At 35.8% G+C, this 12779-nt stretch overlaps 1 protein-coding gene across 1 annotated transcript in view; it reads left to right on the top strand.

The window, feature by feature from the left end:
- Positions 1 to 12779, top strand: part of CSMD3 (CUB and Sushi multiple domains 3) — an 893237-nt gene that overhangs the window by 795959 nt on the left and 84499 nt on the right.

Genomic DNA, 12779 nt, shown 5'->3' with positions numbered 1-12779 from the left:
CTCTTGTCTCAAAACCATATCTATTCTAGACTCTTACAGTTTTAAGTGACTATTTCAGATCATTAAGTTCATAGCTGTACTCCTGTGGAATAATTTATGAAGAGTTTCAATTTGAATTCTTTGTATAGGATTACTCTGGGTTATTGCTTTATAATGGTAACTTTTTGAAAGAACATTCATGTGGTTTCACAGTTTTAAAAAATTTCTTGCATCTCAAATTGATTTTGTTTAATTATATATACAGTATTTTATTTCCAGTTACTACATACCTTTATCTGCTTCCATGAAACACATTCTGTTTTATATGATTATGTAAGATGAATTCCATGAATAGTTCACAGGATCAATAAGCTATTGAATTACATTTGTAAGTTATATGAAAATTTGCAACATGAACTTGTGTTTTGTCTATGACATTGATATACAATTTAATGCTTTCATCTTTTTTAATGCAAAGCTTTAAAACTTTGATACCCAAATCTTATATTCCATGAGAAATATGCTAAGTCAAATACGGTTATGCTCACATTTAGAGTACATCAGGTTTAGATATAGTCAGAGCATAGACCAGAAAATACTTGGTTTACTTAATCTCAGCACTCACCAGCCAGTAAACGGTACCCAGTTGTGTCCTTCCACAGGACCCACAGCTGCTGGAGCTGTGTGTACATTCCAGCACAGCCAACAAGATAGGGACATGCAGCTAGACAAATGTTATTTGGGCTTTCACCAAAATAACTCCTTTGCCTTTTTTACTGACTTGGACACTGATGCTAGCAGTATGTAGGTATAGTCTAAGACTATAACAACAGCTTTATTATTTTAATAAATAACCATAACTCAGAAGCCAATAAATTAAATAATAAAGTTACAGGGTGAATTAGTTGCTGACTGCATTTTGTATAAAACATTTTTTCTTTTTATGGATGTCTGCATATATTTTTATTATTTTGTGTACTGCCTGAACAAATAACAATACACGGACTATAAATATCCATTAGATGACCTTATAAGGAATGTAAAATTATTATAAAACTTAGGATATGATTCAAAGGGAAAATAAGGTCAGAGAAAAAGATGTCTGTGTATTTGTATTCATATAGAAAACATGAGGATAGAATGTATGTCTGCACGCAACATGCAAATGTGGATTTATACACTTATGAAAATGTGTAAATATATTCTCATAGCAAAATATGTTTTGCCTGTTTTGTAACTAGGTTTTGAGTCATATATATATTTATATATGTTTTTATATATTTATAAATATATATTATATAATATACACAATATATGGATGGTATATATTGTATATACATTATATAATATACACATATATGTTTGTATGTTTTTATATATTTATATTTTCATATATATTTGATCTTCTTAGTCTTAAACTATAAGAATTATAGCTTATATAAGCTATATAAGCTACATTTAATTATATAATCTATAAGCTATATAAAATTATATATATATATAAAATAGTCCTGGCTGGCTTAGCTCAGTGGATTGAGCGCAGGCTGCGAACCAAAGTGTCACAGGTTCGATTCTCAGTCGGGGTACATTCCTTGGTTGCAGGCCATGACCCCCAGCAACTGCACATTGATGTTTCTCTCTCTCTTTCTCCCTCCCTTCCCTCTCTAAAAATAAATAAATAAAATCTTAAAAAAAAAGAAAAAAAGAAAACCTTTCCTAAAAAAAGAAAAAGAAAAAAATATATATATATATAATAGAACTAGCTTGGGAATAAGAGATCAAATATTTTGGGGTGCTTTGTTTTCCAGCGATTTGTTGACTGGGGGCAAGTTACCCTTCGGTCAATTACTTTTTTTGTTGTAAAACACCATGGCGGGATTGCTGAGAGGATGAGTGAGCTACTGTGCATGTAGCCAGCACTCTAATTACTGGAATAAACTGGATTCAACCATATAAAATTTTGGTAAAACTATGCTCAATATTGGCAGTTTGGCATAGCTCCACCCAAATAATCGCTGCCATTGCCCTTGGTATCAGCATTGAATTGCTGAGATGATCAGAGAATCGGAGGCAATGGATGATACACAGTTATTAGAGCGCCTGGCAGAGCAGATGTCCAGTGCATTTTCCTCTCCTTACCACAAGTTATCTCACGTTTTAGATTTTCTGATAGGACACTTATCTTTATGCTTTAAATAATTTCATAATAAGGCACAATTGCCAGAGCCTAGAGAATCCCAACAGTTGGATCAACATCCCTGGAAATATTACCCAAACCTTAAACTAACCTTGAAATTTGGGGTTGTAGCCAGGGCTCACATTAAAATTGACACATACCTGACATTCTGACAGCTGCTTTAGGATAATTTTCCTAAGCCCTGCTTTCATCCCCACTCACCTTTTCAAGAATGCAGGGTGCCTATATTAAATCAAATGTAAAGCTTCCCTATCACCTGGGCTCCTGAATCTTACCCCCCGTGTTTGTCAAATCTGACTCTAGGCAGATTCCTTCTCTCACTGCCTCCTGAACTTGCATTTGTAAATAGTTCCTCAGTTATTTTCAGCCCTTAAGTCCCCCCACCTTAAGTCCCATTTCTTCCATTTCTTGATAATTCCAGCATACAAGTATTACTGCCATCTTCTCTGTGATTGCACTTACCCTTTTTACCAAACTTTTGAGAACTTAATTACAATATGGTAGTATCTTGTTTTACAAGTGTGCAAGCTTAATAATAATGAATGCATTTTTTGAAGATATATCATATTTCTGCTTTGTAGCCCTTGAATATTTTTTATTATTGACTGATTGACCGACTAATTGTATGTTAGTCTTACAGTGGGAATGTATGTTCTGATTCTTTCAAAGAGTTGTTTAATTTTTTACCTGTATTAGTGACAACTTTTAAAAATATTATTTTATAATATATAGATGTATGCCAGTTCCCTCTCAAAAAAACAAAGATGCCAGTGTTCAAATTAGCATTATAAAACTAATATAATTTAATGCATCTGAAATATAATATTCATATCCTGGGCCCATATTCAGTACCTGTAGCTTAGTGCCAAAGTGAATTCTTGTAATGTTAAAAAAGAGTTGTTCGAGTCATTTGGTATTTTTTAAATAAGTAAGCCAGTAGGTAAATTACTGTTTAACCCTTATTTTAAGCTGACTAGGTATAGCTAAGTTTAGAATGGTTTACTCCCCTATTGGTTTCTGTTGTGCCCAACCTTGTAAGTCAGAAGTGGTTTTCTTAAGACTAGTATATTTGTTTTATAAATCTGATAGATCAATATTTTCTTAAGGTCACACTGATCATTTAGGTTTTATTTATTAGTGTATTTTTAATATATTTGAAAAGAGGGAAAACAGTGTTTTTTTTCTCCTTAAGCTGAACTTCCTTTATGAGATCCAGCCAGCCATCTGTCTTTTATAAAATATCACTTTCATAAAACCTTTCATGATCAAAAATAACATTCATAAAAAAGCTTTGAAAAATACAATCTCTATGCAATGAAAAAATAGGACAGGCATACATGTGTAGGTGCTTTATCTCAGCTATCATACTTTTTCTTCATCTGGGGAGATGTTTTTGTCTCCCTCTGTATTGCTGAATTTTCCGGATATCTGCCATAGACTCAAGATGGAGTTGGCTTATAATAAATAATAACACTATTCAGCCCTAAGCAATGGCTCTTTGGAGGTAAACTGCACAAAACCTATTTAACCACATATTTTTGCAGACACTGACTCTGTATAATAATCACTATAATAGCAATAGTTGCCATTTACAGAAAACTTAAAATGCCTGGCACTACACTGGGTACTTTCCATGCATTATTGCTAATTTTTGTTATAACTCTGCAAGGTAAGCATTATCGCTCTCATTTTAATAATGAAAGACCTGAATAAAAATTGTAACCTACCTAAAGCCAGAGAACTAATAAACAGAAGGGCTGCCTGGAATTCAAAATAGATCTGTCTGACTCCAAAAAACGACCTCTTTTTAAATAATGGCAACAGCCGCAGCAATAATGTTTGGGCAAACCCAGGCAATACCCAAAACTGGTACTGTCCCATGCCCAGGTTGTATTTAATGGTATATAAACCTAGTTAAAAATGAGCAGAAATTATTTTCATTTTTAGCAAGATGGTAGGTCATCTTATTTTCTAGAAAATACCCCTTCTTAATGACAACTTGGAGCTTCAGACTCCTTAGTGCTTCTCCTTCAGGACCTACAAGATAACTACAATATGTTCGTAGGTTTATCGCAACTTAGTATGTTTTTCTTTATAGTTCCCAGAATGTTCTGTGGTGAGTGTGAGGAGAGAAAAAAAGTTTTATGAGGATCTGACTTATGCCAATCAAAACAGCCAGAGGCTGTAGTATAACCAGAATATGTATTTATTAATTTAAACCAGAAGGTATCATTTTAATGTTTAAATCTATTATCCAAGTCACTTCTTTTTTTAATAGGGTATTAGGGTACCTCAATTTACACTCAGAAGATTTTTCTTAGTAATCATAATATGATTTAATAACATATTACTTATTATTTTCTATTGTTGGCACATCTTCTATAAAAAGATGAATTGATTATATATTGACTTTCAGATTACTTTAAAAATTGTATTTAAAAGAACGGCGCTGTCTTTTAAGTCATCCGTTAAGATTATGTGGGATTTACAATAAGTGCTGCATTTGGGGACAAGTATGTTTAACTCCAGAAGGTCCCATCCTAAAAGAGACCGCTGCAGCTATAAAGGCACATTTCCATAAAATGTAAAAACATTTTACAAAAACATAAATCAGCATTGCTTTGGACTATGTGACCCCTTCGCCTCACACAACCTGCAGGCCTGACCTCCTTTCCTATTTCAGTAGATAATGCATTGAACTCACAAAGTGTTTCATTGATGTCCCCTAGAGAACATAGGGTTATAGATGTCATACAATTATATATAAATACATATATTGAAGCTAAATACCAAACTGGTGAAGCTACTATGAATTAATGTCATTTATTATTACTTAATAACTACTTAGTGATTACTTAAGTAACTAAAAGACATGTCAAAATTGCTTACTATATTTGACATTTTGCTGTATGTGCACACCTATTGATAAGCTATGATATTTATTTTTTACAATATCTTACTGTCAGCCCCTTCCAGCCAAAGTCCATCGGGAAAAAACCCTTAGTTAAATAAAGTTGGGTGTATTGGCTCATTACAATGCGTGAGACAAATGCACCTTGAGTGACCCTGTGGCATATCAGTAAGAAGGTGTTAGGAGGAACTAGTCGTAGGATATGGGCAGTGTTCAATGGTTCTGGAAAATTTCAAGGACACATGCTTTCCTCTGGATTGGGTACTATCAGAAAGTTGGAGCAGTTCTACAATTGGGTATCATAATGCATTTTTTCTAGAAGGTGAGAGGAATGGAACATCCCTAACCTAGAATCACTATAGTAGGAAGCACCATTCACTTGTATTAGCTGAGATGGAAGACTCTTGGTCAGTTTGGTTGTTTGGACTGTGTTCTTGCTTCTTTTTTTTTTTGTGGGGGGGTTGGTATTTGTTTTTATCTTTGTGTGCTCAGACATTATTATGGAAAGGTCTTGTGTTTGTGTTTTTCCAACAAGGTCAAATAATTATCATGTCTGATATTAGTTGTTAGTGAAGCTTTTTATCGTCGACAGTAGAAAATCATGGTCTATCATTTAGAGCCAGGCCAGCTCCCAGCTGATAGCACACAGGAGCTGTGTCCTGTCTTGTCTTTTCTTTCCTTTTTTCTTTTCTTTAATACGCAGAATAGTTTAAAGTAATAAATATAGCTATAGCATGTCCCTTCATAGCCCAAAGCACTTCAACTGTGGTAGTGAACAGGGAGAAGAGACTGAAAAAGAAAAACTGGCACTGTTGATATGCTCTTATCTACTGATATGCCAGGTGACTGTTGGCACGTTACTGTTAGGTTCTAATGCGCTGAGCACAAAGGCTGGATACTTTCAATTAGCTATGTGATCATGGAGAAGTCAGTTCATGCAACAGATGTTGGAATTTTCTTATGGATAATTCAGATTTCCCAATAGCTTTGCCTACTGTACTTCTGTCATCCCATCTCTAGGGAAATACCAGGAATGAGGTAACTCTTGCTGATTCATTTCTCATCTTAGAGACTTTTCTGTATCATCTCTAAATTTAGGGATGAGCATTTATCTTAATTTCTAAGGTTCTTTTTGTAGGCAGGGAAATAAACCAATTATAAAACATTAGTGGCACAAAAATGATATAGGTAAGTAATTTAACCACTGCCAAAACTTACTTATGTGGTTCATAACAACTCACTACCAGATTTTTTCCAAAATAGAATAATATTGTTTACTATTTTTTCTTAATTAGAACTAATAGAGGATGTATATAAATACTCCTAAGTCCACTTTTATGTGGACTTATAAACTTATTTTACGTAACTTTTATAGTAACATTGCCTGAATTGCATAACTGACTATGTAATTATCAATATGCTTTTCTCCTACAATTTTTTTTCCCAAGTCGTCAAATTATTGTAGTTGAACTAATCTGGGTTGCCACTGAAGTATGCCAGTGGTCATAGAGATCTTAGAGTTTACAATGGAACAGAGAATATTATGTTTTTCATGTTTTTCCCTCTGTAAGAAATGCTGTGTTCTTACTTGTCAGAAAAGCTGTGTACTTGTGCCCTTTTGGGTGAGAGAAAGAATGGCAATTTGCCCAGTGTTCGGTTTTGTCTTTTTTGAAGAGCCTTGAATAGCTCCATTGAAGTAAAGTAGATAAATACAGCTTCTTTTCTGGAATTAGGTTGGATGTTTCATTACAAAGGAAATAGGAGAAATAAAACATAACCAAAAAATATTTCCAGAATCAAAGCCTAAAGTATTTTCAATAAGCAAACGTGTTTGGCCAGGAACCAGGCAGCTACATACACTTGAACCAAAATAAGGCATAATTCAAATAATAGTCATCCTCAAAAGATACTGACATGTAGAATATATCCTCATGTAGTTATTAAATTTAAATGGTGTTTTAAAGCTGAATGACACGTCAAATAAATGGTTCCTCTAAAGATAACACAGATTTAGATCAAATGTGTAAATTTGATCTAAATGTAGATGTGTAAAGATCTGTGTTATGCAGCTTTTTCATTAATGATCATAATTCCAAGGCTATTTCTAATAGAATAATCCATGAAAAGCCTGAACTAAAATATGTGCTAATACTATTTAAAATTTAGATGACACTATTTATTTTAGATTTTGGAAACATTTTAATTACAAATTATGTAATAGACAATACATGCATCCTTTAGTTTGAATGTGTTTCTCTATTTGAAAGAAAATATTGCTGAACCTAGTGTGCAAAGTGCTGACAGCTTTTTAAATATAATGCCATTTCCTGGTTTAACATTGTGTAGTTTGCAAGTAGCTCTTTCCAAAGCTGTTCATTACAAACATGAAGAGCATTGTTGAAGTCGGTGCTCAAGTTGCTACTCTGAGAAACTTAATGCTAAACCTGCTTTAACTTCATACCAAACACTAATTTCATTTAAACATTTCCCTTGTGCCCGTAACTGGGTGTGTGGCCTTGTCTGGCTCACTCCACTTCGTTAGGTCTCCTCCTTCCTCTAATGCAGCAAAATAAAGCAAACAGGATAGGTGATTTACCCGGTGACTTTCAGATAAAAAAAACTTTTGATTCTAACTTATACAGTGTTGGGTGTATTCATCCTAAACCTATTTATTTTCTTCCAAAGTAACCAAGGTATATACATTATACAGGATGCGATCATGTTTTGATTCAATTAGTTATCAGGTGGTATGTATTGAATACGATTTCCAGGCATTGTGCTAGCAGTTTTGAGACCACAGACACATACAGCATATATTATGCAGGACTCTCAAATACATTGCTAAACTCAAGGATTTTAAATCACAGTATAATGCATTGTGCATCAACATAAAATAAACAAATAGTTTCAGCATTTCCAAAGCAGAACCAATTTAAATCAGAGTAGAAACAAAATGACTTGTTTGATGTGTTCTGGGAAGCTGTGTGTGTACTAGCCCTTGGAATGGCCTCGGGCTGTGCATGGGGTCACCTCGGATTGAGGTCTCTGCGTTCAGGACACAGCTGACACGGCGGCTGGGCTCAGGTTAACCTTCGACACACAGGGCTTGTGCTTCCCTTTGAAGTAGGCGTCAGGCACCGTTCTAAGCACTTTACAATCTATTAACTCAATCTTGGTTTTGTGTTTATTTTGCAGATGAAAAAATTGAATCACAGAGTCTTAGCAATTTGCCTAAGGTCATAGAGCTAGCAGAACAGAGATTGAAACACAAGTAGCAAGCTTCCAGGGTAAACAGAAGCTTAGGCTGTTTTGTACACAGAACTGTTACTAACCAACACAAGGTGGAGGATATATATTTCCCAGCGATGGTGACTGGCTTGACAGAAGCATCACCAGAAGGAGAAGTGGAGCCACAGTGCTCAATTCCCCACTATTGCCTTCAGTGAGATACATCTGAGGCATTCATTGCTCCTCAGACTGCTGCCTTATTTATTACAGCCTGGTCCCGCCAACAAGGATAATGCGCCCAACCTTTGCTCGTAATCATTCCAGTAACTGCCAGATCAAAATGTCTTTCATGAATAAAAGCAAAACTTGGGATAAACAGAAAGTATTAATATTTTACCAAATGATTTTATTTATCTCTCAACACCAATTATCTGGAAGTAATGGAATGCCACAATTTCATATAATCAGGGCTTACTCATACATAGTGCTTCTATGTGCCAGGCACTGCTCCATGTGCTTTGCATATATAAACATTTTGATCTTTATAGCCATCCTTGGAGGTGCCATAAAATTATTACCATTATCATTACTGTTTTACAAATGAGAAAAAAAATGAGGCAGAAGAGAGGCAACTTGCCCCAAATTTCTCCAGTTGTTAGCCTTAGAAATGATATTGAAATCCAGAGTCTGGACAGAATTTATGCTCAATATCATAAGAAAGTACTTATATGTGATTTACTCATTCACCATGTAGTTTTTCATTTCTCTAGAACTCCGTCACTCAGCAGATAACTACTGATCATTGCTGTTATCTACTGTATTATGCCCCTAGGAGTTCGAAGTTGTCAACCTAAGCGAAAGCACCTGTTCTCACACAGCTTACATTCTAGTGCAAGAAAATGGACAGCAAACAGATCATTCTTACAGACCGTGAAAATTGGCAGAGTGGAAATAAAGACAAGTGAAACATAATAACTGTAAGAAGTTAACTCTAGGTAGCAGTGAAAATGTCTCTATTTTAGTCATCTGAGAATAAAGTTTAAAATGAGGAAGGAAGATAGGTTTCAAAGAAAGCAAAATAGGGGGGAAATGGAGACAACTGTAACTTGAACAATAAAAAAGGAAAAAAAAGAAAGCAAAATAAATTTAAAAAGTTAAATAGAGCATAAAGTTTTAGCCACACTATCAAATGTTACACTAGCAACCATTGGAGAACTATGCTGATTAGAGGATAGAAGAGACCATGGCAAGGGTGAGGTTGTGGACAGGTTTGATTTTTCAAACACTTTTTTAAAGAAAAAGTGAAGAGATGCAGTTTAACATCTTTTTGTGAGGAGAGAAGGGCACTGCAGTTGGGTGACATAACAAATCAGGGTACTTCAGTTTTAAGCAGAGAGGAATTACCTGTTTTTTTTTGTTGTTGTTGTTTGCAGCTAAAGATATAAACTGGCTAATAGGTGGGGCTAAAGTTTATTAAATAAAGTTAGAGACCCTTGGGGGCCATAGTCAAGACTTTTAATTTAATGTTCTTGGGGGTCATAGCCAAGACTTTTAATTTAATGTCAAGTCATTTGGGGACACATATGAGGTTTGTTTTTTTTTTAGACTCAATCAACAAGTGTTTATTGAACACCTGCTACAGTGTAGAGTCTGGGTGAACACGTTTGCCTGTCCCCTTCCAACAGTGTATATTTTTTCCTACTGCAGCCAGATTCAATTTTTAAAAGGAGAAATCTGATTATGTTACTCCCAGACTTCAAACTCTTCACAGGTTTCCCACTGGCCTCGAATTAAAATAAACTGGTCCTGAGCCCAGCCCATAGATTGTCCTGGGGTTCTCTCTCACCCTAGCCCCTAACCCCCTGACCTTTGGCTTTGCCGGTTTCACATTCACCGGCTCCTTTGAACACAGTGGATTTCGTGTAAATACTGTCTTAATTCCCTTGCACCACTTTGCTCGTCCATGGAAAGGGTTATGCCAGAAAGACACAGAAACCAGATAACATCCTGCAGATTGATTTCATCATGTAGAAGTATTAGTTTCCCAGGGTTGCTGTAACAAAGCACCATAGCTGGGTACCTTAAGAAAACGGTATGTTTTTCTCTCCCAGTTCTGGGGGCTAAAAGGGTGAAGACACAGAAGTAGATGTGTGAAGAAGTCTCGGGAGGATTGTGCTCTTTCTGAAGGCTGTGGGTAGCTTCAGGGGCAGCCAGGCAACACTGGCATTCCTTAGCTTGCAGATAAATCACTCCACTCTCGGTCCCCATCATCACATGACTTCCCTGTGTGTCCATCTCTATCTCCTCTCTTTTTATAATGGTCACTCCTAGTGGTTTAAGGGCTCACCTTAATTCAATCTGACCTCTGTTTGTTATATCTGAAAAACCTATTTCCCTATAAGATTCTGAGGTTTCCAGAAAGGTATACATTTTAGGGGATAGTGTTCAACCCAGCACAACAGGTATGAAATGACAGGGGTTCACACCAGGATGCTGGCAACAAGAAGAAATAGAACACTGGGAAAATTTTAGACCTATTTTCACAAACAAACTAGTAGAAATTGACAAGGTTTAGAAAATAGAATGGCTGGAAGCCGTTTATGATTTAACTTTTTGTAGTTCTTTGCCTTCAAAAGTCTAAAGAAAAAGACACAAAGGTTTTTTCCCCATTATCTTCTTCACTTGATTTTGAAAAAGTCACCTCCCTCATGCTACTCAAAGTCTACATAGAGACACAAACAATGAACAAGCAAGCCAACAGATGAACAATAATAGATTTTGAAATAAGGCAGTATTGCATGTGCCATAAAAGAGTTCTATGATTCGAAAATAACAGTAAAGGATAAGGGGAGGTAGGCAGTCAGGAGCTCGGAAGAAATGCCTATTGCGGTAATGCAAATTTGGGATTTGAAACTTGAAGTCAGACTTGAAGTGAAGAAATCCATGAAATCACTTAGGTTAAGATGGTAGAAAGTTTGTTCAAAGGAAAGTTTATTCAGAATCCAAAGCTATAAAACTGATGAAAGTAGAATTGGTCTGACTGACATAGAGGGGGGAGGGAAGGACATTAGGACCCCTCCATGACCCCACGGCGGTCCCTTGGCTCTGGAAACAGTTTATGAAAGTGTTGGTGATGAGAAATGGCAGAGAACTAGACAGAATTTAGCTCATAGCACCCGTGCTGTCTTGGGAAAATGACATATCCCTGCACATCACACTCCTCATTAATAATAATTTACAAACTCTGGTCCTATAACCTCTGCAGCTGAGTTACCTGAGCCATTCTAAGCATGTTCTGAAGCTGCAATAGTCATGGGCTCATCAATGATAAAAGTGTACTTCTTTTTATTTCTTTAAAGATTTTATTTATTTATTTTTAGAGTGGGAAGGGGGGGAGAGAGAGAGAGAGAGAGAGAGAGAGAGAGAAACATCAATGTGTGGTTGCTGGGGGCTACAGCCCGCAACCCAGGCATGTGCCCCGACTGGGAATCAAACCTGCAATGCCTGGTTCGCAGCCCGCGCTCAATCCACTGAGCCACGCCAGCCAGGACAGAAAAAAAACGTGCTTCTTTTTAAATAAGACAATAAGATGATTAGCATGAAAATTAAAACTAACTTTATAGTCAAACAAAAGTAAAATAGTATACATACGGGCATCTCTACACTTCTCTAACTTCTGAGTTTACCTCTGCTCTACATTAAGACCAGATAAAATGTTTTTCTCAGAAGCATAGTTTGGTAAGAATTGCTCCATGTTAAGTCTCTCTGTGTCTCCTCCCCTTTTTCTTAACTCTTTCGTATGTCTTACAATCACCTGTTACCTTGACCATCATATCCCTTTTAAGGTCTAAGTTCAGGAATATGATTTTCAAAATTCCTAATGTTACTCCCAACTGTGAAAAATGGAGACAACTGTACTTGAACAACAATTAAAAAGAAAAATCTAGGTTATGCTTCTCTGACCAGAGCTTGTTTCCCAGCGATTTTCTTTTCAGTGGAAACTCCTCTGTGTGTGTAGAGCAGTGTTTTACTTGCACAGGAACATCCCTGCACAGCGAGGGTTTTTATAAACAGGTTAAAGCACTGAAAGGAAGATGTTTGAAGAGACAGACAACCATTTACAGCAGGGTATTGAAAGAAATATCCTGCTATTTGATTTGATATTGAAACAAATCTCCCTTGATTTGTCCCTCTTTATCTACATTTTGAAATTGTTTTCTCTTTCTTTGTCCTTAGTAACCTGGAAGTTTATTACTCTTAACCTCTTATAAATGTTTTTTGTTGTTATCTGATGATGAATCGGTACTCAAATTCTGCTTGTTTTCTCCTACATCTGAAATGCTCTTATGTTCATGATTACCTTTCAGAACTGGAAATATACTATGCATGTTAAAAAATATTTAATTTATTTATTTTTAGAGAGAGGGGAGGGGAGGGAGAAAGAGAGAGAAACATTGCTGCATC

This window comes from Phyllostomus discolor, chromosome 7 (assembly GCF_004126475.2).
Source record: "Phyllostomus discolor isolate MPI-MPIP mPhyDis1 chromosome 7, mPhyDis1.pri.v3, whole genome shotgun sequence".
In the NCBI taxonomy this organism is placed as follows: Eukaryota; Metazoa; Chordata; class Mammalia; order Chiroptera; family Phyllostomidae; genus Phyllostomus; species Phyllostomus discolor.
Note: the sequence above shows the minus strand (reverse complement) of the source record. Positions and strands in the feature narration are given on the sequence as shown.